Below are 18381 nucleotides of genomic sequence, written 5' to 3' on the forward strand. Positions count from 1 at the left end.
TACCACATGCACTGCATGTTTCTAATTGCACATAATGCAGGAAGCCACTATTCTGTTTGGATTCATGGGCTGCCAATAGTATGTTGCAACTAGATTCAAGATATTAAAACAATCTAGAGTTGCAATTTGCAGCTAACTAAAGCTGCATGTTAACTGTTGTAGCTGAGTAGAAAGTACAATATTTCCTCCACTGCTGTTTAGTGATGGGATGTAATGAAAATGTCATTAATTCAGCGATGTGTGCTATTGTCATTCTTTTTACTCTAATAGGTCATGCCAGATTCTCCCACCGTAGTAATCTATCTGCCTTGGAATACCTGTTTCTCTGGTCACTGCGAGGACTCTTAGACGGTATGTATAAGCTATGTTAATATTTATATATTATGACGTGAGGTTAATACTAAAGCATCAATTAGTATGCAGCATGTTAACTTGGCCATTGTCAAATAATTAAAGCTGTCTCACAAATGTATTGGAGTAGAATGTACAATATTTCCTTCTACCTTCTCCCTCAGACAAAAGGAAGTAGTCTGTGATCAACCACACGTCTCCACAATCAGGAAGATGGCCAGCCCTAACTTTGTTCTAGATCTTTGATCCAACTCTGAATTCCAACTCAAAACCTTTAAGATTTTAATGCATCTTGTTATCTCCCTCTTTCTCCTCATCTGTGTGTACGGACGAGGCACCAGCGGTTGACACCGCAGAAACCCCGGCGTCGGAGCTGATCGAGGCCGACACAGAGCTGGTGGCCAGGCCGAGCGACCATCAGTTGTAACCACGAGCACAACGGCACCGTCTACCAGGTCACCATGGAGAAGCTAGACCTCGGCTGGCCCTGGGGAGGCGGCGGTGGCGGAGATGACAGCAGCCAGGGCTGTGCCGGGTGGTGGACGGGGGCCTGGTGGGCGAGGACTACACCCAGCGGGGCAGGGTGAACTGCACGGACACGCTGGACATCAGCCTCCAGCTGACGGAGGTGGTGGAGGAGGACCACCGTGCTCCTCACCGTGCCCAACCCAGGTGTGATGTCTCGCACACACATGCACGCACGAACACAGTGGTACTCTAAACTTTGAAATTTGAAGGTCTCCCCTTAACTTTGACAGCGTACACATATTTGTACACTGTCAAAGTTACAGACATGTAAGCCAGGGTCAATTTAGACTCCCATAAAGAAATTCCAGGGTCTCTCTAGAACCTAGTAACCACTTGAACTCTAATGTTCATATTCAGAGAACTTTAGCCAAAAATAGCAGACCTACAAGCTTGTAGATCGGCTATTTTCGGCAAAGAGGTTTGGTGTAGAGGGGAAAAGGAGCACACTAAATACAGCGTGAAAGGTCAAGTTTATTAAGTATTGACGGTTCAAGTGGTTAAATATCTGATAACACAAATTGACATGAATCCAAAATACACTGATGATTGTGCTGTCAAACGATGAAACTATATGGAATCTGGGGGTCCCTGCTTCATCTCTCTCTCAGGGGAACTTGGACTGAAAAGGTTGAAGACCCCTACCCTAGAGTCCCTGAAATCCACTTTGAGAAGCACTGCGCTAACCCATGCCACGGACACACACGGATGCATTACGCTGCCCCTGAAACTTATAGTAAAGGTGCTAACCTAGTAAGGCTGGACTCAAAATATCAGATATCGGTATACAGTATAGTGCAGGGGTGCCCAAAAGGTAGATCGGATCACAAAGGCTGTGCAGGTAGACCATATAACATGCCACTAATATAAAGTTTTGGAAATCTCAATGGAAATTTGTTGTGGCACAAGTAAAGCATGCTCGCTGACATACATGTCCTATGTTCCTAATCTTTAACTTGTGTTCTTTTTATGTAGACCACAGTTCGAGCCAGGCACAGACGGTGGCGCTCACACGTCTGCAGTTTGCGAAAATGATCAAGGTAAATCAACATTTCAGGCATCAAGAAAAACACATCTCTCATTGTCATTAGGGGATATTTCTTAATGTTCATTTTTTTATGTGCTCCAATCTAGAGAGAGACTATGTGGACAGGCACACCAGTGGCGTCCGTATGGGTATCCTGGAGATCGTGGCGTTTCAAGGAGGCCCAGACTCTGCTGAAAGCTGGAGGATGAAGTGGTCGTCGCCGGCCATCCAGATGTTCGAAGTGCCTTCGCTGTGTTTGTCCATAATGCTCTCCACAGAATATCCTCCAGGTTGGAAGTACTTCTTTGAGACTGTGCAAAGCTGTTCCTGTATCTGGATCGGGCCCGGCTCCATGGGGGGGCCTCAGGGGGCTTTGCCCCCCGAGTTGCAAGTTAGGCCCCCTCAGTTTATATTCTAAATGACGGTCAATGCGTCCATCAGAAACCCCCTCTCACATTGGAGCCCCCTTTCGCTAACGTGCTGGTGCTGCCTAGTTCCTGTGGCCAGGGGGGACTCCGACTGCCGGTAAATCTCAGTCCAAATGATGGTCAATGCAATTGACCGTCCATCGGAAGCCCCCCTCAATGGAACCCCCCTCTATCACACTGTGTGACGCTGCACAGCGTTCGGTGCACCCAGGCGCGCGGTTTATTTGTACAGTATATGTACTATAAATGGATGGACTGTCAAAACAAGTTGTTATTAGTTAGAATACATCACAGACCCTTTCAAACGAGAGGGCACTTGTGAGTAAAGTTGGCAAGTTGTTCAACCACTAATTAACAACAATGCACGCTCATTTTAAGATGACAACAACAAACATGGACGCAACACTGGTCTGTCGCATCCAGTCAGATGAAACACGGTGGACAGCTGGACACGTTAAACGTTACCTTGAATGGAATATATATATGAGGAGCAATTATGTCAACTTCCCCAAAAGGCTCTCCTGTCCTATTAAACCAGACGCTGGGACAGCATCCACTGCTTGTATCCACAATATAACTTGTGAGTACCTATCCTAATGTATTACCTTAACATGTCACGCCAATGCGCAAATGGTAATGTGGGTACAGTAATTAATATACAGTATTTGTGCAAGTTGGTCCTAACATTTGAGTATAGCCTATATGCATTATGTTCAGACAGTTCAATCCAAAACATAATGCTTATGGTTGTGTAAGGCTGCTTTTATACGGACCTGGTTGTCATTAATGCATACAGATATCTATGAAAGGTCTTTTTATTAGATGTCTGGTAGATTGTAATCGTGCCAGGTCACGCTGACCAGCAGTTTAAAATACTAGCACGATCTCTGGTAGACCTACCGGTACAGTATATCTTTAGAAAGAAAAAAAAAGATAGATATATATATGTTTTTTATTATAAGCGACTTTGGTCTTGTTTTCCTGTCTTGTTGCCAGGTTTGCTTATTATAAGAGACTTTGATTTTGTTTTCCTGTGTAGTTGCTTATTTGGCATTGCTTTCAAGATTAATTCTGAAACTAGCTGATGTAATAGAGCTAAAGGGTCTTTTGGGCTTGTTTTCATAGACCTGTTCAGTGTTCACTTGTTTCCCTCACAGAAAATAAATGTTGCAACTCTCTCAGTGAGAGAAAGTGAACACATTGCATATTATATAGCTGATTGATTGATTGATTGAATACATTACTCACAGTTGGCAGATTGTACACTTAAATGCTATTTAATGGCACTCCGTTTTATTATTTATATCAGCTATTGTGTTGTTAACCAAATTAACTATAATGTTCAGTAAACAGTGAAACACCAGGCATGGATTACAGACAGTTTGGTATAGTTTAGTGGGTACACAGCAGAGGAGTTGTTCATATGAATGACTGGCATGATGCTGATGGTAGCTGGCATGAGCCCGACTCATGCGCACCGGGCGGGCGGGCGGGCGGGGGGGCGGGGGGGGGGGGGGGGGTTAACTTGCCCCCTCACAATTTTCAAAAGCCCCCTTAGTCATTTCATCCTTCAGCCGGCCCTGATCTGGATGCTGGAAAATCTTCAGCACGCGTTCAGACACTGAGAACCAAATTTTCTCAGTATTGGAGGAGACAATGTTTTGGACCTGATGTTTTGAAAATGAATCTCAGACATCGACATTGAACTGAATGACTGAATGTCTCAGGTCTAGGTTTGTTTGGCGTTGATTTACCTGAGCGGTCATAACATTTGGATCATCTTCCCAAAGCAAAAAACTGCAGTCCTTAGAGTATCATCACTCGTCTGTGCCGGTCTACATACAGTTGGAATTTGATTACTTAAAATAAAAGCTCAATATTTTTGTAAATTTTGAAAAATAAATGGTGGTACCTGTAAACCAAAAATATGAAGAACTGGACATGGTTTTAGTGGACAGATACAATGATACTTATACACTTAAAGTTCTAGACATCCTGTTTAGGTTTAAACTAAATGTCTTCCCAGAAAATAGAAAGTCTACAAGCTCACAACATGTCACAGGCTGCGCGTAGTGAGATTGTAGCTGCTATTTTTGGATTTTCTCTTGTTTTATTTATTTTTTGTAATGGATGTGCTGTTTGGAGTCTCAGATACTGAGAGCTTTATAGGTTGCATATTGCCTTACCCCCAATGCCTAAACTTCAAAGGCATTTGATTTATTTGACCATTTCAAAACACATTTTAAAGTGATGTTCATTTTAAAATGTCTGTTTCTGCATAAGGGGCAAGGCCATGGAACCAAACCATGAAATCAAAGGTGTACTTATTATTTGTTTGACGCATTCATGCTGTTTTGAGGTTAATTACAGTGCAATTTATTGCTGCCTTTGTTGATTATATTTTTGTACAAGTAAGTTTGTAATGGCTTAATTTTAATTTGGGATCCTCAAATGAAAATGTTTGAGAACCACAGAGACTTGAGAAACACCTGCACTGAATTTATGGTTTACCTAGTTTAATTATTGTGAAGATATTGAACATTGTTACTGGCACATGCAGAAAATGCAAAAAATATAAATGTTTATAATTTTATATAAATAAATGTAAATTTATATAAATTGTCTCAATTATTTTTTAATGGCTAAATAACCAGTCCTAGTTGAATGAACATATTACACAAGTGACGATAAATAATTTGTTTCAATTGGCTGAATATAAGTCAACAGAGTATGTCGTTCACTCAATGTAAAAAAATTAAATTGCAATTGGCTGAACTTTAAGCCAGCAAAGAGTTTTTCGTTCTGTCAACGAATAAGTCAACGAAGAGTGTTTCATTCTGTCAATGTTTTGAACTTCAAAATTGAGTCAACTCGAAAACCGACTCGCAACAGGTTGCCGAAAGATAATCAATTGGACCAATTTAAAATGTTTATCAGTGTACAATGCTTGCAGTCCATAGGGTGGTTGTAATCCATTCTCTAGCCTTCTATCGCAACAGTACACAAGTCTTTTGTGCTGTCTTCCCACATTTTTTGTATTTCTTCCTGTAGGCATGTTCCTAGTGTAGCTGAGTGTCTCAACCTCAACCTGATGGCAGAAATATCTACCTTGAATCATTACTAAGTATAACTCATTAACTTGTCTGTGGGTACTGTACCATAATGAATCATGAATGAATGATTGTTTGATACAAGCAAACTGACAACTTCACTCTCTGTCTGGTCTGTGCTTTACTGAGCAAGTTTTCTACTGGTAGTTCATTCTGAAATGGACAAACCTTTTTGTCCAGTCCAGTCCAGTGTTGCTCGACGAGTCAGTAAGTTGCCATTTTAATACAGCGGCACATGACTAAGTTAGTGATTTGATCTGACCTTCATCATGCTTTGTGGCGGTCCCAAGACCAACACAGTCTATCTCTGCAGTCTGTCAGGGTGAATAACTGATCTGGATACTCTGGTACTTGTTTATGGGGGTTGAACCAATAGTGACCATGATCAATTATTAGACTCAAGCTTCCTCATACTCAGACAGAGCTGGGCAAGACAGCTTTCTCTGTCAGTGGCCCAACTTCGTGACATGATCTCCAAACTCTAAAACGCAGCTCCCTGACCTCCCTGGTGTCCTCAGGAAGACATTAATCTGAAAGTGTGTTATGGTGTCCCCAGGAAGACATATCTGAAAGTGTGTTATGGTGTCCCCAGGAAGACATCTGAAAGTGTGTTATGGTGTCCCCAGGAAGACATCTGAAAGTGTGTTATGGTGTCCCCAGGAAGACATATCTGAAAGTGTGTTATGGTGTCCCCACGAAGATGGTTGTATCTGACGTCCCCACGTGGGACGACCCAGTCAGATCTGGGAGAAAAAGTATTGAATTTTGATAATTTAAAGTCAGAAACTTGTTCCTGATTTTTTTCTGGTCATGCCTGATTTTTTTCAGAGCTGTAGCATGTCTAGAAAGGGGGGTCCCCAGGAGGGACGCTGTTGTCTGATTGTCCCACGATGTAGCAAAAACAAGTATGTGTGTGTGTGTGTGTGTGTGTGTGTGTGTGTGTGTGTGTGTGTGTGTGTGTGTGTGTGTGTGTGTGTGTGTGTGTGTGTGTGTGTGTGTGTGTGTGTGCGCGTGCGTGTGCGCATGTGTGTGCGTGAGTCATGTATAACGTGGTGGTTTTCTTTGAACTCTTGCCATGCTGGCCAGCTACCAGAGCTCTTGTTATGCTCCTCTGCCCCCAGGTGACAGCAGCAGCAAGAAAACAATGTGTGTGTGCGTGCGCGTGCAAGTATAATCTGACATGAGATCATGTCCTTTTATTCTTTGCAGGCTGGGGTCGCATCCTGTCAAGCTACACTTTGCATCCGCGCGCTGTATGTGTACCTGTGTGTGTGTGTGTGTGTGTGTGTGTGTGTGTGTGTGTGTGTGTGTGTGTGTGTGTGTGTGTGTGTGTGTGTGTGTGTGTGTGTGTGTGTGTGTACCTGTGCCTTGTGAGTGCTTCTGAGAAGGGCTGCAACTATTACTATTTCGATTAATTGAGAAACGATAAATAATATACAGTATATCAATGAATCCAATCCTAGTCGATTTTTCTTTTAAATAATCAACTTAATTGATTAGTCTGATTAACCAACAGTTGTCATGCAAAAATAGAGAAATTAGCTGTTACAATGGAAAACATTATGAGATGTACTATTATCACTACAGTTCTTTTCTTAATTGATTATTTGATTAAAACCAATATTTTTTCAGTTAAAACAATTCTTTCTATTAACTGTTGCTGCTTTACTTGTGAGTACTGTGTGTGTGTGTGTGTGTGTGTGTGTGTGTGTGTGTGTGTGTGTGTGTGTGTGTGTGTGTGTGTGTGTGTGTGTGTGTGTGTGTGTGTGTGTGTGTGTGTGCGCGCACACGTGCACGCTTTTGTGATGACAGCAGAGATGTGTGTGTACCCCCCTCCCCCCACGTCTCTAGTAAGTCCTTGGTTGACACTATTGAAGTGTAATAAGCCTCACGCCAGTCAACCCCAAGCAGTAAATCTGTGCAGCCGGCTGCCATATTACAAACAGATGTGGGCTCACGTACATCATACTATACTGTATGTACCCTGCAGCTATGTTTGGAAAGTGACAAAACTCTCTCCCTCTCCCACTCTTTCATTTGGCTTCCTGTGCCACAGTCTATTTGATTCGTGTGATGACGATGACTCATGATGTAGTTCATGTGTGTTTTACATTACGCCTGGTGGGGGTTGTGTGCTATTTGATTGTGTTCTGTTCCGTTCCGGTCTCTTCTGGTCTGGTCTTTCTTATCCTGTGTACCGTTTCATTTTGTTCACTGAGGGGCCTTTTCCACTGGCAAAGAACCGGTTCGGGTTCCTTCTCCCGCCTATGGGATGGCAACTTTCTTGGAACCTTGGTTCGTTCTTGCGAACTGGCCCCGAACCAACCTTTACAGTTCGGAACCAACTCGGTTCCCTGTGGAAAAGCTCACCTCTGGTTCATCCCATAGGCGGGAGAAAGAACCTGAACCAGTTCTTTGCCGGTGGAGAGTGAGAGTTTGGACTCTTCAGATGTTAAAGCGTTTCTTCATTCTTTTGCTTCCTGTCTCCTCTTCACCTTTCCAGTAGTTTAGTGTGTGATTGTAACCTCTTGCTTGTTTTTTTGTTTTCTTTCTTTTTGACACACACACACACGCACGCACGCACACACACACACACACACACACACACACACACACACACACACACACACACACACACACACACACACACACACACACACACACACACACATGCAGACACACACACACACACACACCTCTTTCCTCTCTCTTTAGCGTGTCTCACCTGTCCAGATGTGCGCTGCAATCTAGAATGCCTCCGCCCACAGCAATTACCCAATCACAGTGCAGCTCTAAGCTGTGCTGGGGAATTTATGTGAAAACTGTGTGTGTGCACCTCTGCCCACAGGCCAGCAAGCGTGCGCTCGTGTGTGTGTGTGTGTGTGTGTGTGTGTGTGTGTGTGTGTGTGTGTGTGTGTGTGTGTGTGTGTGTGTGTGTGTGTGTGTGTGTGTGTGTGTGTGTGTGTGTGTGTGTGTGTGTGTGTGTGTGATGTTCCCATGCATTGACTGCGGCGTGTGCGCGACTGGTTCTCATTAGTGGCGTCTAGACCTAAAGCATGAGGCTTTCGCTGCAGGGCCGCAGCCTGCCGTCCCGCTAAGCCCTCGCCGCCCTCACCACACGGCCCGTATGTGGTCGCTGCACGCTCTGCTCGCTGGTTTAATGGCAGGACTGAACTCTGATGGCTCTAACAGAACACGTGAAATGAAAATAATGTGGAGTTCTCGGGCAAAACAACCCGACACGATTATTACCCAGGGCAGCGGAGGAGAGAAACGGAGACTTGAGGTTTTTGGTGGCACCGATGTTAAATTAATCTCTCAAGACTCGTGCTGTGTTACAGAGGTGATTGCTTTTCAAGCCATCAGATCAGAGGGGGGTGTGGTGGGCAAAGATGTCGCACCAAATTCTGGGCCCTGGGTACTTTAACTAGCAGATCTGCTATTTTTTTAAATCGTGAAGATTTGTGCAAGTCTTTGAATATTTCAAATCCTTCTATGGCTTTTTGAAAAACATATGTTTCTATGTCAGTGGTCCTCAAACTTTTTCATGTGAAGGGCCCCCAAAATGATATGTATTTAGCCACGGACCCCCATCTCAAAATATTTAGTTCCAGGGACCCTCCAGAAGCAAAATTTGAGTTACAAATGTTCGCTTAAAAAAAGACATATATTCAAAGATTTGCACACATTTTCACAACTTTTTGAAAATAGCAGATCTACAAGCTCACAGCGCGCCACTCGGTGCCACACTGTGAGCTTGCATATCTGCTATTTTTCAATAGCTAAAGTATAAAATAATTAAACTTGGGCCCTAGTAGTAGTAACTCAGTCCCACTTTTCCCCCCCTTGTGACGGCCCTGGTGGTGGATGGAGGAGAAGAAGAACCATGGGGATTGAGACCTATAAATAAAGGGGAAAGGAACAGAGGAAGGGATGGAGGGTTGAATAATGTGAGTTGTGATTGTAACTTGTTATAGGAGCATTGGCTCCAGTCCCTATAGGCCTACTCTAGGTTGGGGTGTAAACCTTTTAAGAGACATTTGCGTGAACTTTAAATTATAGGCCTACTCTAGGTTGGGGTGTAAACCTTTTAAGAGACATTTGCGTGAACTTTAAATTAAAGGTATGTTAGTCACGTGTCTTATTTAATTACCTCAGGGACTGGAGCGGTGTTGTCCCGTCTTGTATACAGTGCGTTACAATTTCCCTCCAGGGATCAGTTTGATCATTAACCATTAAACACACGGTGGATTTTTTGGGGGGCGGGGGGAGAAAGAGGGAGAGTGTTTAGGACAGGGTTCCCCAATTAGTTTTCCCAAAGGGCCGAATTATGTCTAGGGTACCAAGCTGAGGGCGACGGTGGCGTTCCCTCTACTCCAGTGACAGTTCAGATATCGTCACTGTCGGGTGTTTTTTGGTAAAGCAAAGCCCTGCTTCAGCATACAAGACCATAGCACAAAAGTGAAAAAACTAGTGAAAACAGCCGATCTACAAGCACACAACGCCTCGCGATGTGAGGCGTTGTGTGCTTGTAGATTGGCTCTTTTCACTAGTTTAGTAAATTTTTTAGACGATAGATACAAAACAAACGGTTTTGGACATACAAGGTTTCCACCCGACAACGACAATATAGTAGTGTTGTTGCTGCTCTTATACCACCATTATTACTGTGGTTGGTGGGGGCCAGACAGTAGCCTCCGCGGGCCGCCTATTGGGGAACCCTGGTTTAGGAGATGAAGGGACTGACCGATGACGATAAAAGACCAAAGCCAAAGTTGACCTTCTGTCTCCAAGGATAAGAGGCGGGATGGAGACAGTCGAACTTTGGATGGCGAGTAATGGCTGGAGTCCACCACTCTGAGAATAGATTCCAAACACTGGGCAGAGGAATAGCTCTCTCTGTGTGTGTGTGTGTGTGTGTGTGTGTGTGTGTGTGTGTGTGTGTGTGTGTGTGTGTGTGTGTGTGTGTGTGTGTGTGTGTGTGTGTGTGTGTGTGTGTGTGTGTGTGTGTGTGTGTGTGTGTGTGTGCGTGTGTGTGTGTACAAGAGTATAATATACTTGTGGTTTAGTTGTGAGGCAGGATTTTTAAGAACATGGTTATGAGGCTTGCTGTCAGACCACGCCGTAAAATAATTTGTATTAGAGCTTCACACACAGAGCTGCTTTCTGGCTGTAGTTATTTTTACTCTTGCCCATTTTCACTTCAGTTGATGGCGACTGCCTGTTTACTGCTGACAAGTGGGTGGGAAGCAGAGAGCAGATGAGGAGGGTGATGGCAGAGACCATGCAGTGTTATGTTGTTTGTACGTCTGCTAGGGCTGGGCAGTTAAACTAAAATATAATATAGAAAAAGATGTTTAGAACTACTAACTGACTTAAAAATGAATAATGACTCCATTATAACTGAACAATCGAGAAGCAAGATTTTCTTGGTGGTGGTGGAGCTTAGGAAGGCATCATCTATTAGAGCGGACAGCTCGCATCCTCTCAAATCTTTATATGAGCTACTGCCTTCCGGTCAATGGCTGGTGGCCCCTGTAGTTAAAAATAATAGGTATAAATTTTCATTTGTCCCTACCTCTATCCGTGCGATCAATAACGGAAGCAGGAGGAGGTAGCTGTTCATTCTTATGGTTGGGTTGTTGTAACACTTACTTATTGTTAACTGGATCTTGTGATCATGTCTATGTCTATGTCTATGTGTTCCGTGTATGTTTCACTGTGGTTTGAGAGCTTTTATTATTTGCTGTAATACAAATTGCCCAGTTTGGGACATCATAAACTTGACTTGACTTGATGTGATGGATATAGGGACAGACAGCCGGTGGAGCTTTTCACAGTAACTTGCGACCATATTATTTGACTTGAATAGATATTTTTAAATAATTGAGTAAATCGATTATTCTGATTGGTCACTTAACCCTTTATTATACTTCATTGTACCATAGGGGTGTACAATAATAGCTTAATGCCCTTCTCCAGTTGGTTACATTTGTGCACTCTTTATCATTTAAATAAATAAATGAACACTTAGGATTTTACTGTGTAGTTTCTATTCCTGTGATTGGATTAGCTGTAGTAGAATAGTGATTAAGGAGCTTGTTGAATTTCAGAACAAACGCTGTCATCTAGTCACGTAGACGATAGGAACACTAATGTGTTTTAATTAGTGACCGCCTTGGGGCTTGATTATATCTGCTCTTTTGGGTGGTTGTCTAGTTGAATTCATCCCTCTCTGACAATTAAGCTTTTTCATGGATGGGCAAATACAGCTGAAGGTACCATTTTCCTTTTGTGGGTGTGTTCTATTAAGGCGATATACTGTATGGACATCTCATGCACAGTTAACTTCATGCTAGCTTACAGAAACACCTCAATAAAACACACAGAGTTAATGTTATTACCCTAAGCTGCGTTTACCACCTGTTTAACTATTTATCCATTTATGAAAACAGTCCATTGAAAGGAATTTAAATCATCATGTTGACCCCAACACATTATAAACATATGATGAAAACATAATAGATTTTAATCAAATAGAATCCATTTTGAGGTTTGAACAAAAACAAATACAGCATATATGCTTTTTTTTTTATAGCAAAACTATCAGATCTTTCCTAAGCGATATGAGCTTGTAGTTTGGCTATTTTAGTCAATTATAAAAAAAGACTCTTTTCACTTACCTGTAGTTGTGTTGACGCATGCGCAGTACAGGCGGTGGTATCTGTGATTATCTCCAAATGTGGGCACTGTTTAGTATCAGTGATGTCAGCATGCGTGTATATCAGACAGACATTCGGTTGTTTATTATTAGTAGGATATATTGTGATAAATGTCGGGATAAATATTCATGATATTATTTTGTTTTCATATTATAATTTTGTGAGTTTTTGGTGTAGAATTAGAATAATCGCAAGAAAATAAAGTTTGCAGCCCTAAATCCAACAAGCGATTTCAAAAGTAAAATGTAATGGCTGCTGGCTGCTGTGTGTGCTTGTGGTAAAGGGACTGGAGTTAGGCGTCTGTCACCTTAGACTCTAGGTTGTGCATGCATGTGCGTGCGTGCGGGCATACGTGCATGCGTGTGTGTGTGCATGCATGTGTGCATGACAGCCAGATGAGGAGGGGTGAGTCAGTGGCGTTCGGAACATGATGACTCTCCTCACTCAGTCGCCGTGACGATAGGCTGTGGCGACAGGGCTTTGCGGTTAGAAATCCTAATCTGCTCCTCATATGACTCTCTGACAGACAGGGACAGCAGTGACACACACACACACACACACACACACACACACACACACACACACACGCACACGCACACGCACACACACACGCACAAGACCCCCTCAGACTAGCTAGACTGGCCTCAGCTCTCCAGTCTAAACATGCTCTTATAAGGATTTCTGTTCAAATCTGGAGAGTTCTACTCTTCTTTCATTATAAACACAGTCCTACTGCCTAAAGAATGGAGAAGTGTACAGTACACATTATAAACACAGTCCTATATAGGCCAAAATATGAAGTGGCCTGTTCTTGCAGGACAAATGATAAAATATCCGCACCTGTGCGGAGTGAGCGGTGAAAAAACAACAAATGTACATATCTCCTTGTATGGGCTGTTGTATGAGTGTACTAATACACACAAAGTGGCTAATACACACAAGGTGAAATGTAGGAGCGGTTTGCACAGCTCAAAAATGGCTGCCAGCTGGTATAACATGACTGTGTAATTTCTTGTTGGTTCCCTAGAAGGAGTGCTAGGTATAGTAAGCAGTTTGTCTTGTCTGTTATGCAGGGCCAGAGACTGTAAATACAATAGGTCTCCTTACACTCTCTGACTTACTGAATCCAGGGCAGCTGTACCCGTGTGAAGGGAGCAGTGATGAAGATGATTCTAGACTCATGTGAGGTGGCTTTGTGGTTTAGTGTTGTTATGACCCCATGGGAAAACCCTTGGAAAACTTACATCAAACATACGTCATCCAATGGGAAAACCCTTGGAGAAACACATGGTCATACACACAAAGCGACAAAGCCATGTATTTGAGCGGTAAGAAATATCCATATAAAAATATCCAGATAATTATCCATTTTAAAATATTAAATCTTATTCCCATGAAATACAGCATAATTCCACGACAAGAATAAGACACAAGACAGCCAGTGTATATTTATATAGAATCACTGTATTGAGAGAGAGACGAGGTTGACAGTACATGGAAAATAGTAAGATGCCTCAGGGCGACAAGCGACCTCGCCCTGATGTGGACATCAGGGCAGTGGACATCAGGGATCTCCATATATGGGCATAAAAGGGATTTGTTCCCCTGGCATCGCAGGGATCTCCATTTCTCCATATATGGGCATAAAAGGGAGTTGTTCCCCCTGGCATCACAGGGATCTCTCTAACAGGGCATACTTTATCCAGTGGAAGCATACAAAAGTAGTGAAACTAGACGATGACCAGATACCATGCGTTGTGAACTTTTGGATCTGTTTTTATTTTTTTCACTTCATTTTTTTTGAAGATTGCTGATCTAAAATCTCTCAATGCGGTGAGCTTGTAGATGTGCTATTTTGGGGTTTTGGGTTAGCATGACACGTAAGAAGGAGAGATTTAGGGAAACATAAAAGTGTTCTTCTGGACTTGTCCTGGCTGGCTCCAAAGTGTTTCAGGTTTCAAAGTGACCTCACTTACTGAAAGTGGTTCTGCATGACCCAATGAGTACTAGAGAATGTATTAACACTTCCAGGTTTAGTTGTTTGACTCTTACAGACAGTAGAGAAAGACTGCCAACAATTTAGAGTGTTTTTACTAATGAAACGTGGCAGTCAATGAGTTAAGCTGATGCGGTCATAGCAACCAGTTACCTCTAGCCCATCGTTTATGTGAAAACAATTCTTCATATCAGTACACTGTTTACACATTTCGAGAGCTGAGGCCTGGCAGGTGGCAAAATAGTCAAAACGATGGCTTTCAGAGAGAAGACACTGTACAAAGGCATGCTAAAATATAATATGATGATAGATACCAAAATCATACATAGAATAGATCGTTGTTTAGAGCTATCAACTGTCTTGGCACATTACATGTAATTTATTTTCTGTGTGGGTGTGCAAACTGTGCATCTGTGCATGCGTGGGTGGGTGGTTGTGTATACAAGTGGTTCCTTGGCCGTGTGTGTGTGTGTGTGTGTGTGTGTGTGTGTGTGTGTGTGTGTGTGTGTGTGTGTGTGTGTGCGTGTGCGAGTGCGTGTGCGCGTGTGGCTACTTCCATACCACGTACACAAATAGAACACATCCGAAAGTATGACATCATACAAAAACTTTGCTTTTTGAATTAGCAGCAAAGGATAGACCAGGTCACAACATCCTTCAGGCAGAGCAGGGACTGTGTGTGTGTGGGGGGGGTGGTTGATGTTTTTAAGCAGATGCCAGCTCTCATCATGTTTGATCTGGTGTGTGGCCTACAGTGTTATTGTCTATTTACAGCTTGTTTATGTGACCTCTGCAATGGAACAGAAGAGGCTGGCTGTGCATGTATGTGTGGTTGTGCGCGCGCAAGCGCATTAATTTGTTTATTTGTATCCCTCGTATGTAGGCTACTATAGGGCTGGGCAATTCATAGAAATATATTGATTTATTTATATCTTATTAATTTATTTAAAAAAAAAGAATTTGAATCAAATTTTTTATAATCAACTAAATGGATTAGTCTGACTAACCTCTTAAACCTGTGTTATACTTTGTCCAATGGAAGCATACAAAAGTAGTGAAACTAGACAATTTCCAGATACACATATCATTGTGAACTTTTGGATCTGTTTTTCTTTTCCACTTACATTTTTTGGTTGCTGATCTAAAATCTCTCAATGCGGTGAGCTTGTAGATTTGCTGTTTTGGGTTAGCATGATAAATAAGAGGGAGAGATTGAGGGGAACATAAAAGTGTTATTCTGGACTTGTCCTGACCGGCTCCAAAGTGTTTCATGCTTCAAAGTGACCTCACTTAATGAAAGTGGTTCTGTATGACCCGGTGGGTAGAGAATGGCATTAACACTTCCAGGTTTAGTTGTTTGACTCTTACAGTAGAGAAAGACTGCCAGCAATTTTGAGTGTTTTTTACTAACCATTGAAGATCCACAGATCTTTTTACCAATGTGCATGTAAACAGAGCTGGTGGCGTTGATAAGACTCGTCTCTCTTCTTTCCACCAGAAAAGTAACATTATATCCGCGATCATCGGGTCTTTAGTTTGAGTCCGTAGAAAAAAGCTTGTTTTGACCCAAAAAACGCATCTGAGAAAAGATTCTGAGATAAATAGACTTTTCTAATTCCATTTACATGGAGGCAGATGGGCCGGGGAATTTCTGGATGAATGACTTCCTTTCCCGTGGCATTTTGGGTATTGTAGTCCTGGTGTGACTCACAGGTGCAGGGGAGTGCTCGCTATCATAATGTAATCAAAAATCACACCTAGTGTGAAGTGAGGGGTGCTATTTATGAGTTGGATTCATTAAGCGTCCTGTGAAGCTTGGCCAATTTGACTCTGGGTGTACAAACGGACAAAGCCAGATGTAGGAGCTTAGCTCCTTCCAGGAGTGGCGGTGTGGACAAAGGACAAATTGACAAGATTTTGGTATTGAATGAGTTAAGTATGTTTGTGTGGCCACACGATGGACATTGTGTGGGTGAACATCTGTGCTAAAGATTCTGTGTGTGTGTGTGTGTGTGTGTGTGTGTGCGTGTGTGCGTGTGTGCGTGTGTGCGTGTGTGCGTGCGTGCGTGCGTGCGTGCGTGCGTGCGTGCGTGGTACCTGTATATAAAGGCTGAGCTGTTTTTAAGCTTCAAGGATAAGAAAAGATGTGCGTCATCCTTTTCCTCTTCAGAATCACTTAAAAACATCCTCCTCAGTCTCAGCCCTCAACACGGTCCCTAAAGGGAAGTGTGTGTGTGTGTGTGTGTGTGTGTGTGTGTGTGTGTGTGTGTGTGTGTGTGTGTGTGTGTGTGTGTGTGTGTGTGTGTGTGTGTGTGTGTGTACTTGTATTACTATTCGTGTGAGGGTCAAATGTCACCACAAGTGCAGTAGAATTGTCCTCAAATGCGGTCCTAAGAGAAATGGTTGTTTACAAAAAAATATTTGGATTCCAGACAACCTGTAGAGAAGTACCCGCCGTGTTGTTCTGTGTTTTAGCATGTGTGCGTGCGTGTTTATGTATTTGTGTGTGTGTGTGTGTGCGCTCACGTGTGTGTGTGTGTGTATCATTACAATGCACAGTACTGTACTAACAATTTTGAGGTAAATGCAAGGACAGGACACCACCCACATTTCTATTTTTAGACAACTTCTTTATAGATTTTTTACCTAATACATTTAATTCTCCTCTTCCCCTATGTACGGTAAATCGACTTTGAGTACTAAGAGAAGCCCTATACGAGTCTGAGATATTATTATGATATATGATATAGTACTTTATTGTCAGTTCACACTGAAATGTGTCTTGCGACACAGCAGCCATGTATGCAACATGATTATTGAACTTGGAATAAGCTATATTTTCCATGGTCATTTGAGCCAATGCCCAGACAGATACGTTTCTCATTTCATTGCAATATCACCATGCATCGTTATTCACCGTGTTATTCTGCAACTTAGGCACATTTTTAACATTGTCAACTCTTCCTACAAGTATGGAAAGGATCTCCACACGTAGAGGCAGATGTTCTGCAGCTGTACTTAAAAATCTGAAGATGAGTACTCTGGGAATGAGGCCAGGTTTTGATAGGCAGAGAAGTCTGTCTGTCTGTCTGTCTGTCTGTCTGTCTGTCTGTCTGTCTCAATCTGTCTTTAAATGTTGCCAACACTCATGATTGATGGGCACACTTTCCTCTAGCCCCAGTGTGGCGTCATCCTTTATGTGTGTGTGTGTGTGTGTGTGTGTGTGTGTGTGTGTGTGTGTGTGAGTGTGAGTGTCTCTCTCTTCGGTACCTCTGCGCATGGATTATAGTTCTCAGTTGCCAGGACTGATTTCAGTTATTTGGATAAGCCAGCATAGCATGTCTTCTATGAAAGTGTGCTGTGCTATAGCAGATCTACAAACTCTTTTCAAACCTTTTACGGTTATTTGTTATTTTAAGATGAAAGAGTATTTAAAGTGGTCAAACTTTGAACATGAATGTCTCAGTAATTTCATTAAAGGAGTAGTCCACCCCCGAAATGACTTTTTTTCTATTGATTAGTCACGCCATGGAGACTAGAGTTCAATAATATTTTTAGTTTTTTGTCGTATTCCTAAGACAAAAATGTGATAACAATAAATGTACCCCCATTCGTTCCGGAATCAATGGGGGTAAATTTACTCGAATCTAATTTTTGTCTTAGGAATGTGACAAAAAACTAAAAATATTATTGAACTCTACTCTCCATGGCACGAGTAATCAATAGAAAAAAAAGTCATTTTCGGGGGGTGAACTACTCCTTTAAAGCAAAGATTAAAGGACAACCTTGTGTTTTTTTACAATGTTGCATGTTTTAGATTGTCATTAGAGAAAAAAAAGATGAGTGTTACATTTCTATCGTTTTAGCGATTTTGATTTCAGTGGGCGAAGCATGCGGAAGTGGCTAAATACAGTATGTCTTTTAGACACAATAAGCTGGTGACTTCTAGATTACTATTTACAGTAACACTACTAGCCCCCATAAGTCACATCTGCCCATGAAAGATCGCGGTGCATCTTGGGAATGGGAAGTGGGAGGTAAACAATGACTACACAGCCTGACAGCAATGGTAGTAAAACATGAACCCTTGTTGTAAACAAACAAAGTTGTCCTTTAAAGCCTCATCTGTGAATTCTGGTTGCTGTATGTAGAACAGCAGCAATACAGGTTTACTGTAGCTTAACTTTTTCAGTCATGAGATTATTTATTATTGTGACAAAAA

General features: G+C 42.3%; 1 long non-coding RNA gene across 1 annotated transcript; it reads left to right on the plus strand.

Moving 5' to 3' along the window:
* The first annotated feature begins 285 nt into the window (after positions 1-285).
* Positions 286-3807, plus strand: LOC308305804. Its single transcript, XR_013963138.1, has 3 exons — positions 286-1023; positions 1852-1916; positions 2011-3807. It is a non-coding gene; the product is annotated as an uncharacterized lncRNA (long non-coding RNA).
* The last annotated feature ends 14574 nt before the right edge of the window (positions 3808-18381 follow it).

This window comes from Nannobrachium achirus, assembly GCF_963921795.1.
Source record: "Nannobrachium achirus genome assembly, chromosome: 20".
Taxonomy (NCBI): Eukaryota; Metazoa; Chordata; class Actinopteri; order Myctophiformes; family Myctophidae; genus Nannobrachium; species Nannobrachium achirus.